This window comes from Protopterus annectens, chromosome 4.part0 (assembly GCF_019279795.1).
Source record: "Protopterus annectens isolate FY-2018-M chromosome 4.part0, PAN1.0, whole genome shotgun sequence".
NCBI classification, from domain to species: Eukaryota; Metazoa; Chordata; order Ceratodontiformes; family Protopteridae; genus Protopterus; species Protopterus annectens.
Window position 1 is genome coordinate 846,836,475 of NC_056733.1, and position 27,202 is coordinate 846,863,676.

The following is a 27,202-nucleotide window of genomic DNA, read 5'->3' on the forward strand; positions in this document are numbered from 1 at the left end:
CGCTTACCCTTACTATATCATTTGCAACTCAATCCTCAGATCCAAATCTTGTAGTTTATAGCTTTCTTCACACCAAGCTGTCATGTTATACTAGCCCATTTCACCAATCAGTATCATGTCATTGCTTCAACAAAGAGTTCATCTCATCCATCCATCAGCTTAACCAACAAGAGGAAAGGAGGTCCGTTATCATATTTTTATCACAAATATTATTGAAAAATACTCAATATGGCCATCTTGTCCAGGGAAGTAGAGTATACTCAACATGACTGATACAAAACTTTCACATCTCATTTTATCCATATTCTGTTTCTGATCATAATCAGCTACCACATACTGTGAAGTGCACATGAGGATAAGAAAACTCCTCAGGTAAGACAAGCCTTTCTGTCATCTAAAGTTGTAAATTGTGTCTTTCTTCCTTAATGTAATTAACAACCTTCAACTAGAACATCCCTCCTGATGACAGTAAGCATAGCAATAGCCAGTTTTATCTCTCTCATTTAGACACAAGTGAAGTACTTTATATCAATCTGCACTTACAGTATCAGGTATTCACCATACCTTAGCAGTTTCATATATTATTTCTTGTTCATCTAGACTATTTCCATAGTCAGGCAGGCAGTCAGTCTTTACTGTATTATATGCCAACTCAAATTTAATACTAATACAGTCATACATTTGGAGAAGATTGGGTAGAGATGGCTGAAGGCTGCCAGCCTAGCCAAATAGAATTTGATACATAATTCTGGCATTTGTAAATATAAATGTAAAATACAGGCTTGTTTCTTAAATGAAAGAAAGCACTGTAAAATGTTGAACTTCAAGATAGTAGCAACATTGCCATCTGCTGTAAGGAAAACTAAGTCAAGCATTTCAAATCTTTCTTTTGAAATTAAAATTATTTCATCACTTCCTTTGAGGTTTTAGAATTCGGCTCCAGTCCAGCTAGATGAAGGCTTCCTGCCTATTGTTTTAAGGCTAAAGTTAATGACCAGAATGTACATGTGGAATCATTGATTGCTCTAAGTGTAAAAGAATGTAAATGCAGTTTCTGTGTGGCCTGGGAACCAGGAAAGTGTAAAAGATGATGTAATGTTTAGCAGAACTGCAGTTTCAATTTAAACAGTGAGAACCAGAGATTATTAAGCATTTTGATCATGGACGTCCAACGCACTACTGCCTATGCTCTTAAGTAAGTTATCTTAGAAGTGTGTTTTCTTGTAGAAATAGCTATGACTGTAAAGATTAGACTAAGTGTTTTTCTGTTATGTCAGAACTGTATTACTGAATTATTTTAAGTTTCTGTGTGATATATGAACTCTTGAATAGCACTGTGGTGTAGTAGTATTGTCTTGTGTTTCTAGTATTTATTATTAAATACTTTTAAAACCTTTTAACTGTGGCTGGTTTATGTAGAGATAAATAAAGCTTTGGAGTACATTGCATATTTATAGAGTTTATTGTGCAAAGCCACTCTAATAAACCTTAACACTGATTAGTCACACTTACTATTGGATAATAATATTGCACAGTAATAACTGAACACCCATTTAAGGGCCTTTTAGTAGCTGATAAATATTAGCTGGTGGTGGCAGTAATTACTACCGTATAGTCTGGGTATAGGGGCACAGCTGGAGAATCTGTGTCAGCCTTTCCCAGGAGTGTCTGTGAAGTTGCATAAATACTTATTTCAAAGTGTGTGTGTGTGTGTGTGTGTGTGTGTGTGTGTGTGTGTGTGTGTGTGTGTGTGTGTGTGTCAGCTACTTGGGCAGGGACACGAAGAGCTGGTTGGACAGAGAGGGTACTGGAGATTTTAGCTTGCCATCTAGGCTGAGATCTGGACCCTATAGCTTTGCCAATGGGGAGTCGTATTGGGGGCCTGGGGAGTAAGGGAGCGACCAACCCCGGACTGACTGTGATCTCTGTGTGCTCTTAAGGGAAATTGCACTTTACTGTGTGTATTTGTTATCCTTTTCTCCTATATGAGACATCCTCTCTGGTGTTAGTGGTGAGGATTGAGACTCCTTGATTGCTGGTCCAGGGCACAAGCATCACACATTTGTTGCTACTTTATGCTTTGCATTATCTGACTGTCATGTAATTTAATATCTGTACAATTTAACAAGTAATCACTTACTTAGTTCTTAGGTGAAAATGTTCTGCTTTCTCAAGGGCACACTGGGTAATTGTCCTAGCATATACTTCTCTCTCCAATTACACACACGCACACACACACACAACACACACAGGCACACACACACACACACACACACACACACACACACACACACACACACACACACACACACACACACACACACATATATATATATATATATATATATATATATATATATATATATATATATATATATATATATATATATATATATATAAGTTACTGACAGTTTGTTGAATTATATCTTGTTGAACCTGAAAAGCTACTAGCACAACTGATTGAAAATCAGCTGGTGGAACATTTTGATGGTTGTTCTTTGAGAGATAGTAATACAGTGGGGATTGAGGAATTTGCCCATTCTCCTGTACAGTGCAGTCGTGGACTTGGTATGTGTAATTAACAGGGTTCTGTGGTGCAGATCCCCCCTTCCACACATAAAGGGTGCAGGGGGAGGCTTTGCCTCTTTGCAAAAAAAAAAAAATTCTTTTTATCGATTGTGTTTTTGGATAGGCTGCTGATTGACAAGTTGTACTAAATCAGTTGCTATTCGATGGATGTCATTTTTGATGAGTTTTATATAAATATATATATATATATATATATATATATATATATATATATTTTTTTTTTTTCCTCTCTCTCTATATATATCTATACTATGTGCTGCGATAGTGTTGTCACCTCACAGTAAGACGTTGTCCTGTTCGATTCTCAGCTAGAGCATCTTCTGTGTGAAGACATGCATGAATGGGCGCACCTTCATTGAAGGTTGTGCATCAGGGCAGGCAACTCGGCATGTAAAAATCTACTGCCAATCATTAGCGGACCGGAGTTCCGCTGTGGCGACCCCTAACCGGGAAAAGCCGAAAGACACAACAACAGCCAATTCCACATTGTTCAGGCAGTGTCATCTTTCCAGCCATCTAGTTTCAGGGACTGCACAAGTGGACTTTTATATTTTACCCTCAGCATCCACACTCTCTTCTTTACCTCTTGTTTTTCAAGTGCTATCTGTGTGTCTCATTTTGGCATTCCCTGCCTTCTTCTCCTCAGCCTACAAATTATTATCCCTTATTTTCAAATTGCCTTGTTTTGGTTCTTAAAAATTAGAAACCTACCAACCCAAAACCCCTTTAAGGTAGCAAGAAATGTCAATTTATATTTTACCTGTCTCTACTTGAATTCGTATATTGCTTTTACAGATTGCAAAAGTTGTTTCAGTATTACCTCAGAACATTCATGCTCAACATACATAGGATGTTGTTTAGCCAACGATAACTTTTAACCTAGTTGTCTCAACTGCCAAAATATCTACTCCTTTACATAGCAAGTTAGAATCCCTGTCATTGTTGACTTGGGCTTCCCATGTTTAGCATCTGTTTATGTTATTAGCAGACAGTTCAATGTTAAAAATCTCCCAAAAGAGCGTTTTGCAAAGCCTGCGCATTCTGTCATTTTTGTTTTCACACAGTCCAACAAATCTGTCCATTCTTTACCTTTCAAAACTCCAAACAATTTCATTGTCTTAATGGCACAAAGTAAAGGCATCCATCTGAATTACTGACAACATGAGTTTTGGAACTGACTTGGAGCACTGGGAAGGTCAGTAGAAGGGGGGTGGTTGATGCAACCAAGGTAAACTCATCTGCCATGGGGGGGAATTGGTAAGGGATTGCTGTCTGTGGAATCATTGGTGGACACAAAGAGTTTTACAGGCTAGCTGCAGTCTAAGGGGCAGTAAAATGTATCCAACATTTGGTTGGTAGGTGCATGCTCCAGGCATGCTGACAACATTGCATGTCACCCATCATGTTAGATATCCTGACCAGCCACTATAAACTGATGGTTACAATTGCCTTGTCTACTGCTGCCTATAGAGTTCTCACTCTTCATGTCTTGCAAATTGCAGATGAACAGACTAACACTAAATAATTTAGTAATCTAGTAAAAGTCTAGCTAAAGGACACTGTATCAAGGTTTCTCAAATGACATTAACATTTGATTGTTTGGTAACAAATATGAAGAAATTGAAGGTTATGTTTATAGAGAGGGGCTACCCAACTGGTTTTGTGGAAACAATTACTAATGAAGTAACTGAAAATGAGGTTATAGATATAACTCCACTTTTAGATGTTGGATTAAGTAGCGACAAAGATAAGAGTAAACAAATGAGAGACATAAAAAGGAAAAAGTTTGAAAAAGCTTTTATGGTTCAATATAATGTGGGAGCAAAGGATATTAAAAACATTTTTGAGAAAAAACTGATAATTACGAAAGGTAACAATTTAGTTTTCAATACAGTGTGTAAAAAAAATAGCATATTTCATTTATAAGATGGCAAGTGATGCTTAGTGGTCATTTGAACAGAACAGAACTAGAAAAGTAGATTTTGTTAATCAAGGATTAAAGAAGGGCACTAACAAGTCTGTTCTTTGTAAGCAATGCCCATATATATTTGAAGGTGAAAAAATCTTGAAAATAATCTGGGCCAAACCCTTACACTACAAAAAATGGAATTGTTTAACATCAGGGGTTATTTATGTGGCAATATGTTCAGGATGCCTGAGTTTTTATGTGGGCAAAACTGAACAACTATTCAGAAAGAGAATTTATGAGCATAATTATGACATAGGTAAGAAAAATTCCAACCTCACACTATACAGACATTCATTAAATTATACTAATTTTCAAAAGTTTTGTTTGGGCATACCCAAATAGGTACCTAGGGATCCAAGGGGAGGTGCATGGGAGACCAAACTGGCATAGAGAGAGCTTCTTTCTGGCAATTCATGCTGAATGTCAACAGCTACCCTGGGCTAATTAAATGTGTGTTTGTTAAATCTGTACTTTGGTTAAGATCAGCAAAGCTGTAATAAATTTTATTTTTATTTTGGATTTTATTGTTTGAACTAATTAGCATTTCACTACTAAGATGGAAATTTTCAACTTTAACATTTAACTTTCATTAATTATTTATATATTGTACTATACACATTTTTAAAAACTACAATACTCTTAAACAAGTGTTGAATTTGTTTGGAATTGCAAATTATGTACACAATTGGTGAGGTTCAGGGCATCATAAAGCAGTGAAATGACAAAGGTGCAGAATACCTTTAAGGATCTTTAAGTATTTTCAGGAAGTGATGTCACTGAGTTTATAAAAGGAAGGTGACTTGTTATATATGTGTTCTGATGAAATGGGATGAAAGCATGCAGTGTTTTGGTTTTTATTTTAAACAAACTGATTTTTTAGTGCAAGCTCTGGTTTCTGGCTCCATCCTCCTTTTTTGTGCAATATCTGTGGTTAATTGAAATAACCTGTCCCATTTGGTTATAGATTGACCTTACCCATCCCATGGTTGATACTTATATATTACCCCATTGAAAACAACTGAGATCATAACATCGATAATCTGAGGGGACCCATGCATGGGATAAAGCATTTAGGAAATTACAGTAATATGCTGAAAATAATCCTTCAATTCTAATACTGTCCCCATTGCTATGAAAGCATGTACAAATATATTTGAAGAAATGATCTTTCAGTGACGCTTTAAAATCCTCTACTGTTTTCTGTCTTTAACATCATTTGAAAGGTGGTTTTGAGTAGTTGGTCCTAACCTGGAAAAAAGCAATTTCACTTATGACTGTTTTAAAATGTAGCCTAAGAGGTCAAGGTTTTCACCTTGGCTATTTTCTGACAGAAAAGTTACGATTTCACAACAGCAAGGTTACCTTCAATCAGGGCAGTAATCAAGCTTCATCATTTTGAAAAGCAGTTTGCACAAAAGTGTTACTCTGTTTTGAACTGAAAACCTTTTAGAACATTTAGTATGCCACTGGAGTGCATTTGTGAGTCTGCAGATGATATGAATCTAGTTTTTAGCTAGTTGAAACCTTTTAGTATTGTAGGATGAGTGTAGAGCTGATAGCAGTAGACCAGGTTCTGTCTTAGAAAGAAAGGTATTTCTCAAATGGCTTTGCACACAGTTGGTGACAGATGATGGGGATATCCTCTGGCACAATTTTAGCGGAAACAGAACTTTTACTAGTAATGTTGTTAGTATATTGTAAAGATTGGTGATGAATCCAGAGTCAAGCCCAGATATTTATCTTCTGAAATATTAACAATAATAATACCCTCATTGTTTTTAATACATTTTTTATGGCAGAGTGGTTAGTCTGTATGGTAAACAATATAACATTAGTTTTGGGGGGGTTTATAGCATGCCCTGTTAGTACTGGAATATTTGCACAAGTCTGAGAAGTTGGTTCGTAGATTTTCTTGAAGGTCAGTATGTGTTTCACCTGATTCGGTAAGTAGCAGATAATCAGCATGCATAAGAATACTCAAAGAAGGTAGGTTAGAAGGAAGGTCATTACTGAAACAAGAAAAGAGTAGGGATGTCTAATATAAAGCCCTGTGGGATGTCCGTATTGAGAATACTACTATCAGAGAAGGAGTTGTTGGCAAAAAACCTGAAGTGTTCTATCCATAAGGTATCTTTGAAACGATTGTATAGTTTTCAGATCAAAATTAAATATATCAAATTTATTGAGAAATAGATTATGATTAACTATTCCAAATGTCCTTATCATGTCAACTTCAAATTATTTCACTTTCTGGTATCTGGTGTTAAGCTTGAGCACAGGTTTTTTAAAACATAACTATATTGTAATGGTTGTGCTGCAGATCACATTTCTTTATAAACAGGTTGGTCAGCATTAACATATTATTGGAACACTGAAGCACACCTGCAGTAAATTATGGATAGCACCTGGAAATGTGATACTTTTATCATGTTTGTGTTTCCTTATCTACATAACCAGCCTAAGATACTATTTTCACATGCACATATTAAGAAAAAGAGCTACTGATGTAGAGCTAAAACATGATTTCTACTGCAGCTAGCAGTAAGGAAAATATTCTAATGTATGCATCCTGTTCTGAATGTCTTGTCCCTGGTTATTATTTTGTGTATAGGGTTATGTCTGATTTTTCATTTATGAAAATCCCAGACTCTGGAATAGACTGCCCATACATGTCAAGCAGAGTGCCTCTCTGGCCCTCTTCAAAAGGAACCTTGATGATTGGATGGGAGAAAGGAAATTCACCCCGGGGATCATGTCAGTTGCCCTGTTAGACAGGGGTCCAGGGAAGTAAATAGTGTGGGAAGAAATAGCCAGGGATTTGTTATGGTAGGCTTGTATAGGCCCTAGGGCTGATAGCCTAGTACCAACCTATGAACCTATTTTATTTCTGCAGTATATATTTCAAAACATAATTAATTTATGAGAATCTCACATTGCTTCACAATAAATGGCATTTTTCTTTGGACTTTCCAACAGATGGTTATAACAAATTGACTATAAATTGAAGCATTTTTAGCTGAAGATAATAAACTGATGTCTAATTGATGGCTAACTTGACTTCTTTGATCGTCAAGAAGTGAATGGACAAACCCGAGCAGTAGGTTCCAGAGCCACCAAGTCCAGGAATCATCAGTTAACTCCATAGCAGAGACACAGAAGTAATTAGATTTAATAAGACTTGTATGTATTAGACATTAGTGAGACAGTATAGGTGTTGTTATTAACAATTCTGGCTGTAAATATTTGTGTTAAATTGTTGGAGTTTAAGAGAAAAGTGTCTGCCGATGCTGATGATGAGAAACTTTATGCTCATATAAATGAAACAAACAGATCCATGTCAAGAAACCAGAATTTATTGCTGCAAAGCTTTTGGGTTAAAACACTCTTCCTCAGTGCTGTTTAATTACAATTAATCCATACAGTTTAAATAGGAGCATTTTAAAATAATACAATGTATCAGCCAGCCTATAATACAACTCCTTTAACCCATCCCCCATTTCTAAAACACAAAATTTTAAGTCATTTAAATGCATATCTAGAAACCAGAAACATAACAAGTATTAATAATGTTAAAACAATTATCAAAAGTATCAAGGTATTAAAATACTTAAAATATTATAACATAACAGATCACAGGTTTTCCCTCTTTTTATTAATATAGGTTTTATGCTAACTGCATTGTTTAGACCTTGTTTAAAATCAGCCTGTAACCTTATTTTCTTTTAAAATGCTCCTATTTAAACTGTATGGATTAATTGTAATTAAATAGCACTGAGGAAGGGTATTTTAACCTGAAAGCTTTGTTGCAATAAATTCTGGTTTCTTGACGTGGATCTGTTTGTTTCGTTTATATCTGCATTAGTCCTTTATTATAGTATTGGCTTATTCTACAAACTTTATGCTCATGCAAGCACTATTTTGGCTTTGCAGGAGAAGAATAAGATGGTTAGGACCTAATTTATTAGTTTGTGAGTTAAGTAACTGGCTTTAATTTAATTGAATAAGAGGTTAAGGCCTGGAAGAATAATTTGCATGTGAATCAAGTTCCAGTCAAAGAAAAAAAAAGAGTAAATTATATTGCATTGCTGAAGAGTAGTTTGCAGTCTGAACAAAAAAGCCAGCAAGTTTCACTTAAGTAGCTGAAGTATACCAGGATTCTTGGCCTGAAACATGGGTTGTAGCTGGGAAGTATTGACATACTTTGGTGTCATTGCATCAAGTAGCTGGGAAGTATTTGACATACTTTGGTGTCATTGCATCAGGTAGCTGGGAAGTATTTGACATAATTTGGTGTCACTGGATCCGGTAGCTGGGAAGTATTTGACATACTTTGGTGTCATTAGATCAGGTAGCTGGGAAGTATTTGGCATACTTTGGTGTCATTGAATCAGGTAGCTGGGAAGTATTTGACATAATTTGGTGTCACTGGATCCGGTAGCTGGGAAGTATTTGACATACTTTGGTGTCATTAGATCAGGTAGCTGGGAAGTATTTGACATACTTTGGTGTCATTGAATCAGGTAGCTGGGAAGTATTTGACATAATTTGGTGTCACTGGATCCGGTAGCTGGGAAGTATTTGACATACTTTGGTGTCATTAGATCAGGTAGCTGGGAAGTATTTGACATACTTTGGTGTCATTGCATCAGGTAGCTGGGAAGTATTTGACATACTTTGGTGTCATTAGATCAGGTAGCTGGGAAGTATTTAACATACTGTGGTGTTATTAGAATCCTGGTATTTATAGGAACACATCTTGCTCATTAGTGTCCTGGTATTTAAAGGAACAAATTTTGCTTTTTTAATTTGGTAGTCAGGCAGTATCCTTAGAGCAAGAAAAAAGAAGAATCTTTAAAAATTACATTTCTATTTAGACTTAGGGATGATGTGCCTGATTTCTGGATGGTATGCATGAATGTTAAGCTACGAACTTGCTCCTTTCCAGATTTATTCCTCATAATAGAAAAAAAAACCTCTTTGTTGATGTCCAAGAAGCAATAAATCATGTATATGAGCTTAAACCAGAAAATGGCAATGTAGTCATGTGCAGGATAATTGGGAAGAGAATGATGATTCAACTCCCCAGCATATTGGAGATGTTGAGCGGAGAGACCATTGAAACAGGTAAAGCACAACAATGGCCAGCTGCCCAATATAAGCTTTTATCTTTACTGCGGTGGTGGTGCTGCGGTAGTGTTGTCGCCTCACAGTTAGACGTTGCCCGTTCGATTCTCAGTTAGAGCGTCTTCTGTGTGGCGACATGCGTGAATGGGCGTTCCTTTGTTGAAGGTTGTGCGTTAGGCCTGGCAAGCCAGCACATAAAAATCTACTGCCAATCATTAGTGGACCGGAGTTCCGCTGTGGTGACCCCTAACCGGGAAAAGCCGAAAAACACAAACAAAGTTTGGCTGTTAATTAATGCACAGGAGAGGGTGTCAGTGTTGGGAAAGGTTATGGGTGTTATGTGATGGGAAGGGCCTGGATTAGAGTCATTGTTGGATTTGAGGAGGAGTATGAGCAGGATGGGGGGAATTTATAGAGGTATTTAGGAACTCTGAGGTGGGATTGCTGGGGTTTGGTAGGTTTGGAGGAGATGAGGTAAAGAGATGGTGAAGCTGGCATAGTGCAAGAGTGGTAAGTGGTGAATGGAGGGTATAAATGGGTGGGGTAGTTCTTGGGGCTCAAGTGAGTAATTCTGAGGCTTTGTGGTATTTTAGGATTGAATAGATTGAGAGATGGGGTTAATGACTGTGCAGTATGGTGTGTTGAAGGAGGAGTAAGATAGGTAGTTGGAGATGGTGTGTACTAAATGAAGGAGGAGCACGAGTGAGGCGGTGGTAAGGTGGGGAAGCATTGTGGAGGGTGGGGTAGAAAAGGTGTATATGGGAAGTTGAAGGGGTTGAGAATGATGAATGGATTTATTTAAGAGTGGATGGTGATGAAGCTGTGTGAAAGTTTAAGGTGGGAAAATTTCACAGTGAAGTGGTTGAGGAAGTAGGATATAGGTTTTGTGAAGTTCTGTGTCCCTTCAATGGGTGTACAGAAGTGGGTGTGAGGAGGGTGGAGAAAGTGATGTATAAACTAAAGAGCCTGGGGGGGTGGCTGGGTAATTGAGTTGGGAATTAAAGTTAAAGGAGAGATGATAAAAGTAAGGGCTGTGGTGTGACTGAAAATACTACAAGGGTTTGCCAAGTGTCAGTGATATCAGTGGCATAACAGTAAAGTCACAGTCACGTCTATATGCTGGATAATATGAGTATGCACTGAGTGGGCATAAGTCATGTGTTGATGGGACTGCATCCCATTAGACAGAATGTTATAGTTGTATTACTCAGAACTGAATTGTTCAGTAAAAGTATAGCTCATGCAGCAGTAGAGTATATAAAATGGAATTAATCAATGGGTTTGGCAATCAGATTCTGAGAATATATTATGCTAGTCATATTGTAATGAATATGTACCTTCACCTCTTGATGAGGTGAGCTTGGAGTGTGCATCACTTTTTGAATACGTATCTTAGAAGGAGATTGACAACATTAAGTGTTTGTATAAAATTAACATTATAGTATATCAGTCATTACTATTTATTTCAGGTGATATATGCTTAATGAGCCCATGGTAAGACCGAATTGCATGTGTGCATAAACTATCATAAATTTAAAGACATAGTAAGCCTGAACTGTTACAAAGCATTATTTAATGTATGAGCAAATGTATGTTGTACTTATAACATATTCCACAAATTTTAAGCAGAGCTGTGCAGCTTAAATAAGATTATTGTGATGTTCTTTAGGTAACATTACTGTGGTGGTCTTAATGTGCCAGAGACAATCTGAAAATGAATAAAATTTTCCCTGCATCATATAGGTAGTGGCTCACCTTAATATTTTCAGCTAGGACTTGTGTCATTGCGATATAGAACCACATGTGTATTTTTGTCAATGTATTTATTTGTAATGATTTATAAGTCTTTCAGTTAAACAGAGAAATGTAATACAGAATGTACAGGCTGTATATTTCTACAACTAACCTTCACTCCCCTCTCCTCTCCCATCACAGTTTTTTACAAAGTTTAAGCCTGAAATTCAATTGATTCCACTCATAAATCCCTCCCAACTGTCTTCATGCTAAGGAGCTGCTAATACAAGCATGGATGGATAACTAGATAGATATAGTTTAGCTCGTGAGTTAGGTTTCATATGCCACAGCAATACTTACTAACTGGACAGCTAAGTTTTAGGAATACAGTGGGAGTTGCTGTACCAACTAAGATGCTGAAACATATTGCCATATATTAAGATGTACCTGCCCAGTCTTGTGTTTTATTTTTCCATCAGCAGACAGTATTGCCGGCATTATTATGACACGCTCCCTTCGTAGTAGGTTACTTATGCACAATATTTGAACCTCAGGCATGCTAAGGTTACCCATAATCGTTCACCATGGAGAGTATAAATTTTCGCCAAAGAAATGGTATAGTCTCACTTTTATCTATTTATTATATGTTATATCCATGAAAGAAAAATGCAGGACTTGATACTAATTTTGTTATTTGGCATTTTACCCAGCTCACTGATCAACTTCCTGATACACAAGGATTTGGTACTTACTTAGATCAAGTAAAAAGCACCAATCACAGTAAGGGTGCAAACTGTGTATGTACCACTGTTCCGTTCACTGTCATTGAATATGTTCTGTTTAAGAGCACTTGGATTAAAGCCTTTGCTGTAATTTACATAGCTTTCTGTATGGAAAATAGAAAAGTGTATATATTGCTTATTACTGCTATATTTAACATGGAGGTGATGGAATTCTGATAAAAGAAAAAGTGCTTATCTCTAGCATTAACGTGATAAAATTGGTTTAAACAAGCATCACCAGCCTGAGTCTTGCTTTCTTATTTTTAATAAGAATGCAAAGTGATCTATGATATGACTCTTACATAAGAGGTTTTGACAACATTCTATTTTAGTAATTCATATGCTGATACCAAGAGTAATCATTCCTCTGTAATTAGTTTTCCCTTTTTGTATTTTGTTGTTTTGTAAGGAGAGTGTTCACTAGCCTTAAGACTGGAAAATTGCACGTCCTCTGTACTAGGTTATGTTATCTGTCTATGCGTGTGTGTTTGTTTTATATATATATATATATATATATATATATATATATATATATATATATATATATGGATCTACTTTAATATTTCATATTCTCAAAACATCGAACAGCAGTTTTGCAAGGCGAAAATTGCGAGCTGTTAAAACACTGAACTACAAATTTTAACCAGGGCAAATAAATACTTGCCCAAACTTCAAAAAACACACAACACACTACATAAAACCCACCTAGTTGGGGGGGGGGCTACACCCCCACCCCCTAACTATAAATACCAACTCCAGGATAGCACTACAGTGTAGAACAGGACATGTTAGGCAAGTGTTTACTTGCCCTGGTTAAAGTTCATAGTTTGGTGTTTTAACAGTTTGTGATTTTCATCTCGTGAAACTGTCATTCAGTGTTTTGAGAATTCGAAATATCAAAGTAGAGCCACACACACACACACACATATATACAATTTATATATATATATATTTATATATATATATATATATATATATATATATATATATGTGTGTGTATGTATATATATATATATATATATATATATATATATATATATATATATGTATATGTATATTATACACAAAGAGAGAGATGAATTTAATGAATCATGTTTTGGTTGAGATCTGTTTAGTTTTCAAAATTTTGTCCACTATGCTAATGTTTGACAGGTGTACAAGACCTCACAGTTATCTGGGTTGGAGAATCTGCCCTTTCCCCAATATTGCGCAGTCTCAGAGTTAGTATATATCATCAGCAAGGGTTGCAGGATGCAAGAGGTCTTGTTCCTGCAAGAAATTAATTTTTGTACTTTTTTAAGTGTTAATTTTGCATATGGGAGTGTTATTTTCAACGCTTGCATTATAGCATGTCAGTTTTTGCATTGTCAATGTTTTGTGGTTGACATCTTGAATGTTGACATTTGGGTCTTTTGATGATATTCAGGATATGTATTTTATAAATATATATATATATATATATATATATATATATATATATATATATATATACATACATGTATGTATATGTATCCAACACAACCTCCTGGTGCATACAAGCATGCTGAATGCACGGACCAACCAAATACAAAATCGACAACCAAGTCCAGCATAAAGATGTAAATCATCTGTTGCCCTTAAATAAAGTGTCCAGGCAAAAACTCAAGCTAAATAGCTGTATTTATATTTATTAATGCAGGATTCTTCCATAAAACATGGCGACTTGCAACGCAAATGATGAACAGGTAACAACCAAACCGGTTTCGCCCCCTGGCATCATCAGTGGAGTAAAGCATCCGTACATTATTCCCCTTTAAATAGCTCAAAATGTAAAGTTATACATTCCAATATGTGATCACAAAATACCCTTCTCATTATTACCTATATCATACATGCAGACATATATCTATACTTCAGATACATACATTAATATATGTTTATTCATAACAGACATATTCCATGATATACATAAATAATACACTAATACATATGTATATTATGTTAAAAGGCATACACAAATACCCATGGCCAAGCGAATATTATACCAACATAACGTCTATTAACATTCAAAATAGTGCCTAGTATGTGGAGTCCATCACCACTATTGCTCCTCCTTTGTCTGCTGGCTTGATCACCATTTCCTTATTCAGTTGCAATTCCTTTAGTGCAATGTATTCATTAGGTAATAGGTTGTGATAGTGTTTCATTTTACCTTCATCTTTGCGATTGGCTACTTCAGTCTCACAAAGTCTTATGAACATGCCTACAGTTGGATGACTGAGAGGCATAAATGTACTGGGTTTCTTAAAAGTAGATATTTTTTGTGAAGATATGTCCTTGGTCTGATCCATATTGTCATTTCCAAAGATATATTTCAAAGTGATATTTCTACCAAAATATCTCAAGTCAGTTGTAAATTCACTTAAGTCAGATTGAATTGAGGGTATAAAACTTAACCCTTTCTGTAGCACATTAAGTTGATCATTTGTCAATGGCAAACTAGACAAATTGAATACTAGAGAATCCATGTCGACTAGTGATCCATCACACTCTATGTCACCTTCCCTTTCTTCCTCTCTCTGCTCTCTGATCTCGACATCCTTTCTTCTGTTGAAGTAAAAAAGGGAGTTGTTGAAAAATAGGCACATGATTTGAGCATTTCTTCGATATGGCTCCTACTTCTTTACTATTTAAACTATCAGTTTCCACTGATGATCCACAGATGTCTCCCATTTCTCTGTTTTTACCTCCACAGTCTTGTGAATGTGAAGTAGTTTCTATTATGTGCGTACCAGCCAACACTACACTGCCATTAGCCTTACTGGTCTTTAGATTCTGTGTGATTACATCTTTTTGCTGTTCTTTCGCATTCGAGCTGCTATGCACTTCCACTTGTACATTCACCAGGAGGATCGGCTTTTTTATTTCATTGTTTGCAGCAGGAGTATTGGACTGTATATTCCTGCTCTGCATAATTTATATCTTTGGGCCATTCAAATAATTGTCCAGTTTTAAAGTCGTTAAAATCCCTTTTCAACTTATTGCTTTTAATGTTCTTTAGATTATCATATATATCAAGTTTCTCCTGTAGCCTTTCAAGTTTCATATTATTATCCGAAAGTTCCAACTGTTCCAACTTACTCTGTTTGTTTTTAAAGAACGCCGAAGCCTCTTCTTCCTGTGGCTTAAAGAAGTCTATTAGCAGCTTCATATGTCGAAAACTAATTTCGATATTAATTTCCTGCCATTTGGCAAGCAGCTCTGGATATGTGTTGCCATAACTCGGCATACACCTAATTCTTAGACCCCTTGATATTACATTGTGATGAAGGCAAGCTTCCATGTGGAAGCTTTGCCACTGTAGTCTTTTAATTTTGTAAGAAGCATTTTCTACTTCATTGTAAATGCGTTCAAAATCAACATTTGTTTCTTCACTTAGTATACAATTAATTTCATCGTCCAAGTTCAAATGAAACAGCGGGTTTGCAATACCTGTTTACAGTGAAGGATTCTTTTTCTGCATCATTTCATTATTTAAAATGTTCCCTGCTTCCACAGTCTGCATGTAGTTTGAAATGTTCAACTCGCTAGGTAAGGTGCTTTTAACAGAATAAGCACAACCAAAAATAAATAAAAAAGCACCTTTAAAGGAAGCCTGACTCAACAAGCAAAAACAAAAGTATAAAAAGCGGCTTCCACCAAAATGAGAGGATAAAATTCTTTTTTAATAAAACATAGTTCGTAAAAGCATTCAGAAAAGTCACAGGCCAAAATCAGAACAAATGGATGTATAAGCGCTTTCACTGTATAACCTTCATCAGATCCTTAGTTTTTCCATTCTCTGAGTTACTTATATTTAAATTGAGAGCAACCAAAAACTTAAATTACATTCCTGACATGCCCCTTTGCCATTCATCCCAATAAGAAACCATGCAGACCAATAGCAATGTCCATATCGAACACACCGTTTTTTAAACCAATCAGAATGCCACTAGTATTTCCTGTTAAGACTGCACTCTTTTAATATCAGTTTCAGTGGTACAATATGATTCAGGCCTGATGAAAAATTAGCTCTTAAGTTCATTATCCACCTCATTTATTCTTTTTCAGTTCTATTGAAAAGATCTCCTTTACGGACTCCATCAATTACTTGGGAAATCACCAGAAAAGTAAACTTATGCCCATTATACTCCCGTATGTGTCTGTACAAAGCATTAGTGTCTATTTTGTTTATTATATCCAGCTGGTGTCACAGAATATGCTCTTTAAACTTCCTATTCATCTTGCCTACATAGTAGGCTTGACAGGAATCACACAGAGGCACATAAATCATGTTTTTGGTATTACAATTAGCAGAGCCATAATATCTATAAATTTTGTGTGTGTTAGGATGTTCAAATATATTGAAAAAGCAACATACTGAACTACATTTCATCAAGCAAAAATGCTTATAAAGCAGCTTACCTAAAATAAAAAACAAACAACCTCAATTTTTCTTCTTTTCACAGGGTTGAAACCCACTGCTAATTGTATATACCAATTCTGAGATTACACTACAATGGGGAAAGGACAAATTCTGTTATCCCCAATGTACTGTGAGCTTCCACAGAAATAAAAGCTGGCTTGTTCAGTAAGCTGAGTTTCAATTTTAAAAGGCAGGTTTTACTTTTATTATTTATTTGAGAATAAAAAATGTTCAAGAAAACAAACTTATATAAATATGTGTGTATGTATGTAGGGGGTTGTATGCATATATGTGTAATACACATAACATACAATTCTAAATATATTTTATATATATAGACAATCTATAGAGATTACATGGATCATTTAAACTACTTTTACCCTGTATTTAGTATGTTGGCTTTTACATTAAAATAAAACTTTGTATAAAATTTTGTATAAATCAAAGTTCTTTTATTTTATGCAGTAGTACAGTCTTTCATATCATCATCAACTTTATACTGTCAGTCGAAGGAGGAAACTGTAGGTACGTGGCGAGTACTGAGAAGAATACTGTTGTCAAAAGGTTGACGCAGTACTATTTCCATGAACTGTATCTCCATCCAGAATTATGAATGGAATTCATTTCTGTTATACTAGTGAAACCCCTAAATATATGGAGATATAAAAAAGAGAGACTCTAGGAAGCTGTCTGGTTAAGAATATTTAGTAGACTGCTCACACTAGTCACATGATCTTCTTTTGGGACAGTTCTTGTTGAACTAAAGCTTTTCTTGAAGCCATAACTTCACAGGGCTGTCCCTGTCACTGTTGACTGCCACAGTTCTAGCAGTTTCCATTTTCTTGTGACCCTTAGCGGTTGTTGTTCTTTATGGAACTTTGACTCCTACATATTTGTCTTCTACAAATATCTACAATTTCTTCTCTACAGCTTTCAAACTTGCTTGCAAATCATATATATATATATTTTTTTGTTTGCTGCTTTATTGACTATATTATTTGAGACTGCAGATATTCCTATGGCTTTTGTACTATATTCCTCAATTGTAAATCCAGTAGTCTTTTGCAGTTTGCATGATAATAGTATCTCCTGTTGTGCTAATTTCTTTCCAAAATTTCCTTTACTTTGTGTTGATTTTCAGGTACTAGTAATAGTGCTGAAATAGATAGTTGCTTTTCAGTCTTCTGTCTATTACTAGTTGACCTAGGGAGAAACTTTGTCCTTGCAGTGGAGTATTCCTGCATTCCAAAAATTGTGATATGACAGGTCTTCCTAGCTTTTGCTACAGCTGTTTCACATGACAGTTCTCTCATTTTTTGAAAAGTTTTCTCCGGTGGTCCATTTGACTGCAGATAATCTAGACTGAACATTTATATGTTTGAGCTTCTGTTCATGTACATATCTTTTAAATTCATGATTTTAATCTGGGCCATAATTAAATATGACAATATCAGGTACTCACTGCCCTGAGAATATATGTTATGCCCTAATCACACTTTAATGTGTTTTGTCAGTTAGTTTGATTATTTCAAGCAAAGTGGAATAGTAATCAGTATATATAGATATGGTGTTTCTTTGAACCAGAACAAATCAGTATCCACACAGCTCCATAGATGAAGATCATTTAAACTACCAGATTAACTGTAGAACATAATAATTCGAACACATAATTTATTTGGGATTGTTGTTATGGGAGGAATTGCACATAAAAACAGAAAAGCAATTTGCAGCAAGTAAATGAAGACTCAAAAAATCAGTATAAATAAATGAAAACTGAATGGTCAATACACAACATGTGTAAGGGACCTCTTTATTAAAGTGATAAAATGATAAAAATCATAATCCAGAATTTTGGGTACAAGGCATTTTGACCCGGCTGTTTTGACCCTGGACGATTTGACCCCAGCATTAACAGATTCCAAAAATATATCTGTAAAACTTTAAATGTACGGATCTAACATTAGTACAGTATGAAAAACAGAACGTATACAGAATAAAACAACCATTAAAAACTTCATATTTGCTACATAAATATTAAAATCTGCTAGACTGAATACCTGAACTGCAGTAGTACATGACAGTACAAGATTAAATCAGAGAATATGAGCCACAAACTAAAAATGTATTGCCAGCATGAAATCTTACTAAAACACCTGCTTTAACTGATTTTACACATAGAATGTATTGCCAGCATTAAGTTTAGAGCTCCTTCTTGTGCTACTATTATGAGATGTGAAGCATAATGAGTTGTTATTAGTTAAGTTAGCAACTTGTATTCCGTACACTTACTGTAGAGATGACATCACTTCAGCACCTCCTTTCTCCTGCTGAGTGTAACTAACTCTAACCTAAAAATCTGAGCTGTTTATGAGTTCGCCATTGCCTATAAAACACAGTAGTAGTAACTTTCCGTTTTAATGTCTGGCATGTTCCACAATGTTGACTTTGATTTTTTTTTTGTTTGTTTTTCCTTGTATAAAAGCAGTGCATGCTGTACTTTTTGAGAAATATACTTCATTGACAGAATCACCTTCAGCATAGAATTTAAATATTCAAGGAGTGATGGGAAGTTGGAAAGCTGTAGTTGTGGTTATATTTATAAATAATCCATTTTGATCAAGGGTAGGTATTGTATGCTACTGACTCAGAAAGCCAGTACAAAAGCATGCTGATATCAAAGTTTCTGTATCTACCTGAATGGCATCATTTAGACAAAATTTAGAGTAAATCTAGATACTTTTCACCTTCTTCAAAAGTATTAAGAATTGCCCAGTATTCATAGGATCATAGGTCATAGGAAGTTACTAGGCTAATGGCCCTAGGGCCCTTACAAGCCTAGCCAAGTTCTACCCTTATTTCCATGATCTGCACCTATTGCCCCTGTCCAGGAGGGACATAGGTTGAACCCCTAGGGTGAATTTAAGGTTACACTTTCAGTCGTCCAGATTGCGTTTGAAGAGGTCCAATGAGGTTCTCTGTTTGACATGAAATGGGAGTCTGTCTGTTTTCTGATTGTCATAAAATAAATGTACATTTCTAAAGAATGTAATTGCAACCTGTTATTGAACATCAGTAGTAGGAACATTTAGACCCAAAAGTGGAGCAACCTGTAGAATAAGGTCTTCCCACCCTCTGTTTCTCTGAGAAGCAAGTCTTTATTGGTTCAGCTTCTGAAGCTTTATAGCTTCTAGCTACTAAGTCATTTACTGCGTTGTTAGTTCTGAGGCAGATGTTTCCCTGCCAGTTGTGACAGCCTTAACTAATTAACTAATTAAGAGTTCTTGACCAACTTCTTTTGCTTTGAAATGTTTGTATTATTAAGGCAATCACCATGCATGTTAACTTCTAAAATATTAATTATATTAGTTAAAGAGTATATTTTAAATCGTAGGAGTTGAGTGATGCTACTCAAAGCTGCTGTGAGACACCTGCCCATACTAACAATGTATTACGCACAGAATAATATTTTAGGTCTGTATTCATTATGGATATCAAAATCATAGCTGTCTTCACCTTCAGATAACATCAAATTGACATAAATGGTGGCTACTGCTGTCTCCATGGCCACACTTGTTAACTGATAATTGGCATTAAACAAGACTGCATTATTTCCAGGATAATTTCTAGAGTGGTTCAAAGGATGTTAATTTACACATTTGTGGAATTACTCTGCTTCAGTGCAGATCACTTTCAGCACACTGTAATCATTTAAAATTAGGTACAAAGGGGCACTATGCCTGTTGCTGCAAAAACATATTACGCAATACTGTTACTTAAGTGAGAACCAAGAAAGTTTTCCAAAAGCCTTTACTGTCATGGATATGACTTTCCACTTCATCTAAGAATGGCTTATATGTTTTCTCTATTAAATAAACTGACATTGGCTTAGCTGCATAACCATGTCCTGAAACTGTTGGCCTCATTGGTCCATATACTAGCAGTTTTTGAATCTTGGGAAGACCACACATTTCATGAAGAAATGGGTTGGGAACAAAAATATCCTGCCATTTCATCTGATATACCATTTGAGAAATGTAAGTTATAAATCCCGTGTTTAATCCTCAAGGAACTTGATGCATACCCATGCTTTTCTCATCTTCAAAAGCAACAGGGCCCTGTAATGTAAGGTGCATAGTATGAAAATAGTTGCACCTGCTCATGACTACCGTGCCCCCACTCTTATCTGCTGGACTGATAAAAAAAGGATGTTTTTTTTTTCAGTTTCTATAAACTCTGCTGTTCAGTCACAAAAACATCATAACTATCTATCTTTAATGGCTGCTGAGAGTTTGTATACAATAAGTCTTGTCCTACTCACAGCCAGTCTGAAAAGCTTAGACAAGCTGCTTAATTAGCATGAATGACAACTCTAGGCCTGGCCTGTGGAAATAAAAGCTTTAAATTAAAGTTTCTAATAAATATAAACACATATTAGTATATGCAGTGTTAAAATCAGTATTTGGTATAACGTGGAGTCCCTTAGAAAGAAGATCACGTTCCCTTGCTGTAAAATGTCATAAATATGATAAACCAAAGTTGCATTGGTTACCTTGGAGAACATTGAATACTCTTTGCCTATATGTGGTAACTCTGCCACAAATTATCCCAACTAGCCTGATCTCCTCTTCCTTCTCTATTTCAGATTGTTGTAGGGTTGTTATTTTGGAAGAGATGGTGAGAGTCCAGTAGCTGTGAACAATCCTCAGAAGGAAATGGATGAACATGGGGACTTTCCATGGTGTTGCGTGAACCAGTAATAGAGACTGGCTGATATTTTGTAAAAGAGAGACTCTGACAGTGCTAACTTCATTACAGTGTGAAGCCTAATATAGCTTTAACCATGAAACTGTCACTTCTGGCCCACAAGAATATGTGCCCGATGCAAAAATAATTCTTATCACATCACAATTTCTTTACATTCTTTATTTATTTACCATTGTTTATTGGGAAAATCTGACAGGGGTGACTAGCAAACCCTTTTTTCAGCAGTGACCTGGTTAGAAAACCTCCAATTTTAGGTACAAATAACTATTTCAGTACAACTTAAGACCAGTTCCAGAAATCCTACAAAAAACTACTACTAAAAATAGTACTAAACATTACTATGTAAAAAACCATAGGGTTAGCAGTATACGTGATCTAAACATACAAAGCATAACTGTTTATACATTCATATTAATTTGTAGGGCTAACAGCGGTAGCAGGACGATACCTAAGAAGAGGAGTTAGATACAAAGCGAACCAAAAGAGCATGAAATGACACCTGAAAATTAAGAAGGAAACGAGTAGATCAGGAAGGTTATGACAGACTTAATGTGACTGAAGGTCATAGGTTCATAGGTGTGTACTAGCCTAATGGCCCTCGAGCCTTTACAAGCCTATCCCATAGGATTACCCTGGCATCATGCCACCCGACCTTAGTTTCCAGTGCCTCTGTCAAGTAGAGTCACTGGACTGATCCCCGGAGTGAATTTTCCATTTCCCATCCACTCATCAAGATTTCTCTTAAAGAGGGCCAGTGAGGTGCTCTGCTTGACATGTATGGGAAGTCTATTCCATAGCTAGGCAGTCTCTGGGTTATGAACCTGTGCCTCCAGCACGTTCTATTGATTGTGGTAATGAGGTTGAGGTCTCTGGAGAGTGTGGTGTGGAGGGATTGGGATTTCTTTAGATGTAGCATTTCTAACAGAGCTGGGTCAGACATGGCTTTGTAAGTCAAGCAGAGATCGCCTCTTAGTAGATGATATGAGACAGAGAATAGCTGGAGTTTTTGGAGTCTGTCCATATAGGACAAGTATTTAAGGCCTAGGATCCTCCTTGTGAAGTACTTTTGTGGCCTCTCCAGTTTTTGCAGATGTCTAGTGAGGTACATGCCAAATGGGGCATTGTACTCGATGACTGGCCTAATGAGGGAAGAGTAGAAGGAGACAATGACCTCTTTCTTCCTGGATGCAAAACCCTTAGTAATGAGATGTGCCACATAGAAGGACTTTCTGACCACAGCCCAGTGTGGTGGTAAAAAGAGAGGTTGCTGTCAACCTGTGTTCCTAGATCTTTTATAACGTCTTCTGTGTTCAGTGGGCTACCACTGATGTGGTAGTTCATGGGAACTGGGTTTTTCCCAAAGGGGATGACACATTTTTTGGCATTGAGCTTAAGGCCATGGTTCTGACACCAACCGTTGGTCTTCATGAGGCCTTTCTGTAGGATGTCAACATCACGTGGGGAGTCAGCCAGAGTCCCTTTGTGTTGGACTGGACTTCAGAGAAGTAGATACCAAACAGAAGAGGACCCAGGACTGATCCCTGTAGGTTCCACTCATGACTGGTCGGCAGTCTGACTTGGAGTCAGCTACTTTCACACTGTGGGTTCTATCTTTGAGCCAGTTTGCAACCCACCTAGTGATATAGGGGTTGATGCCTAGCTTAGTGAGTTTTTCTATGATTCCTGGGTGGGGAATGGTATCAAAGGCCTCGACCAGATCAAGATGGGCTGTATGAACCACCTTGCTTTCATCCACAGCTCTGGTGACTGACTCAAAGAAGTCAACCAAGTTGAGCAGGCATGATCTACCCTTCACAAAACCAAACTGTGTGGGGTCTAGAGTTTGGAGATTCCTTACATCCTTGTTTATTCGGTCCCTGATGATGCATTCCATAGCTTTGCATATCAGACTTGTCAGGCTAATGGGGCGATAGTTCCCAGGGTCTGTAGTCACTCATAGCAGTGCGCCATTCGGTAGGGACAAAGCCTGAGGTGAGGCTGTGATTGAACAGGACACATAGGTGAGTTGCCAGTTCACTCTGTAGTTCATGTAGAGCACAGCCAGGGATATTGTCAGGTCCCATAGAAGCTGCATTCTTGGCCTTGGACCATGCTGTTTTAACCTGTGCAGCAGTAATAATGGGTGCCTGGCGATCTACTGGTATTCTGATTGGTCCTGGGGGGGGGGTAAAGTTGGCACTAAATCTGTTGGCCAGTATATTGGCAATATCTGTTGGCTCGGTATAGGAGGTACCATTGTGCAGTAGCTCAGAGCAAATCTGGGTATTGCCGTGGATGTTCTTTACATGATAGTGTATACTATTGTGACAGAAGATGGAATAGTGAGAAGGTTAGGGGAAGTATTAGGAAAAAGAGAAACAATAATAGTAACCCAGAAATAGATTCATAGCAATAGCTCTGTTTTTGTAAAGCATACTGTTATCCAGATAACATTGTGCAGCTCCATATGTTGCTCTGGTCTACTTCATAACTATGTAGTTGACTCAGGATCTCAGAACATTTTCATGTTTTCAATACTTGAATTAGTTAATTTCAGTAGAAGAAGAGGTGGTATCATCACCTGCACAGAGCATAGAAAATACAGCTGGGTCACTTTAGTTAAAGTACATTTACCACAAAGTTTAAAAGGTACCACATCTTTAAAAAAAGAAGAACATAGCACAGGTCTGAAACATTAATTCTTTATTATTATCCATCTTTCATTTCAAAATAATGTATGCATAACTCTTATCTTGTTTGCTTGATAAAGCTTTACATTTATCTTTTAAGAGAGAGCAGTCAGATTTCTTATTTATGAATGGTTGAATCTTTTGTATTTTGGCTACCCAAAGAAGTGTTTTATAACATGAAAGCCTTCAGATTGTGATTTTTATAAATGTATTGTTTTAATAAAGTTCCTTACATATATTCTGAACTGGTCTTGGTTTCTTTTGTATGAAATGCAGATGGCACAGCTCTGTATTGTCGTTCTCTTTGCACTGACATTCCTGACCATTGCATTATTGCCAAGATTCATAAGGAAGCACTTCAAAGTGGTAGACACCTTGTACCACATAGAGAAACCACCAGACAGACACTTTCTACACGGTGTTAGCATTAGCAGCCATCACCACTGAACTGTAGCGATACAAACTGTCCAACCCTGTCTTGTATTGAGTAGCCAGGCCAGTATATGTGTGGCATTGGTACACCACTCTATCCACACATCACCTGACCATTAATATGGTTTATTCTTTTCTTAGGTGTAGACATGCCTCCCAAAGGCAGCAGACAGCAGAGGTTAGACAAGATCAGCTAAAGCTACTTGGGACCCATGTTCAATGCTTGCTTGAGAGTGGGGACATTCACAAGCCCCTAGTAGAATGCATATGGGTCACATTGGTCCACAATGTCAGTCCTGTAGGTATGAGGAATCTCATCACATTACAATGTTAGGTCATCCACAATGTCATTGGTATAGGTGTGAGGCATTGCTCAGCACTACAATGTCAGACTTGTATCAGTGACATGATAAGGGAGGTATTGCATTGGGCATACAACATAACAGTGGTCAGGAGTGCAGCTTGAGTAGGGCTACTTCACACTGCAACCCTCATGGATGATGAGTCCTTCTTGGCATCCCTGAATGGAGATGAAGAGGGACCAGTGTCATACCAGGAGGCATAGACAGACATGAGTTTTGGGTATGGCCAGACAGTACACCTTTCACAGGGAAACCATTCTGGTTATTAATCATACCACATATGCCCTACAGCAACCATGTCCAGACTAATGTCAGGGGGCACACACTGAACATTGCCTTTTTGTTCCATAGCTACATTGGATGCTTAGACTCAGAGGACCATCAATGTAGTTAAACCTCTGATACTTGCCAGCATGCATCATTTGAATGAGCACCACAAGGTATCATGGCTTCTGGGGTGGGCACTGTCACTATGATATTTTGTATAGTGTGTATTCACATGGCAGACTACTGCTTCAATGACAACTGTAGATTTTAGGCCAGGACAACAGACTGACATCAGCACCTATGCAGACTCTTAGGACACATTAACATTGTCTCCCTCCTGGGTGGTCCTGCAGCCATCACCCAAGGTAAAACTGGGTCTCCACTACACTTGCTGCATTGCAAGATTCACAGTGTATGTAGCCACCATGCCTGCTGGGGTAGGGGCTGTCATGTGACTCACATCACTGCTACCACTGGCCTATAATTGTAGGCCAGCACCCAGCATCTGACATGCAGATATCCTCTTGATGGTGGACTATCAGTAGTTGAAGACAGTAGCCACTGTCACAGATGGCTCTGGACATGTGGGTAATGATAAGCATCAACAAACAGATGTTTATGGTGTAATCTGGGCACAGTCCGCAGCTATGCATGCTGGCCTGGAGATGATGGGCATGATTGGGGCATCTGGTAGGTGTTGCCCACCACTGCTAATGCCTGGAGTCAAAGGTTGATGCCTTGATTAGATTTCTGCTATCTATGATTGCATTTGCTGTATCCATGACCACCTCCATGTGGATGCTATCTAGTTCCACCATGAGCAATGTATAACCCCTGTGTTTTTTGTAGTTTGGAGACATGCATACCCATAGTGTCTACATGTGATAAAGGTTTCAGGAATTGAAGCACCTGCCATGATTGGTGTATCACAATACCAAACCCACACCACTGTGTATTAAAAGAGACGGTATTACATGTGCACAGCACTGGATGTACACATGTACATTCATCATTTTTTCATGGACACGGCCTGTACCCTGAGTGCTGCTTAAATAATATTGTTTGTAGGGACTACTGGAAATATTGCAGTGCCACTTGGCAGCCCTATTGCAGTATAGACTTGCTGTTTTACTATGTGCAAGTCTCCAGTTTCTGGGTGGGTACCTTGTCTATCCTGTCTTTGTGGGTGTTTTTAATGGGATGGTCCAGCTTTCTACCATATTATGTTGACATGCTGCAGATGAAGTGGCATTGATCCAAGCTGTTTACAGGTGTTTGCGTGTATGTGTGTTTTTGTGTGTGTGTGTGGCTGTGTGTGTGTGTCTGTGCATGCACGTGTGTGTGTGTGTGTATGTATTTGTGTATGTGTCTCTCTGTGCGTGTGCATGTGTGTGTGTGTGTGTGTGTGTGTGTGTGTGTGTGTGTGTGTGTGTGTGTTTGTGCGTGCATGTGTATGTCTGTGTGTGTCTGTGTGTCTCTGTGTGTGTGTGTGTGTGTGTGTGTGTGTGTGTGTGTGTGTGTGTGTGTGTGTGTGTGTGTGTAACTTTCCTGCTCTTGACTAGTGTCCAAGTTCATACTGTCAGTGTTGACATAGGATCCAGCTGACTCTGAGCTGTGATATAGTGGGTATCAGAGAATAAATGAATACCATCCCACAGAACTACAGTAATAACCATTTATGCAAAGCTAGGGTGCTGATAATTTGGAAATGCTTGGACACTGGGCAATTTACATTGTGCAGACATGTAAAATGTTTGTATATTTGCATATATTTAAGTCTATACATACATACATACATACATACACGCACATAGCACAATACTTTGTGAAATGCACCCTAACATGCTGATATGCTCCCTCTTTGATATGCTAAGTACTATGTTTCTTTCTTGATCATAAAGCACATATAAATTAGTTTGGATGCCCCTGATATGCTGCAAGTCAGTAGCAGTGACAATGGTAATGCCAGTACAGAAAGTTATTCTGGTTCACAATGCGTTAATGTTTGCAAGAAGCACATTATATTATTCATTCTTTTTACCCTA

The 27,202-nt window shown here is 37.2% G+C and overlaps 1 protein-coding gene across 1 annotated transcript in view; it reads left to right on the forward strand.

Moving 5' to 3' along the window:
* The window catches only part of TEX47 (testis expressed 47), an 844,245-nt gene that overhangs the window by 37,409 nt on the left and 779,634 nt on the right, over positions 1–27,202 (forward strand). The gene's annotated exons all lie outside the window — the stretch shown is intronic.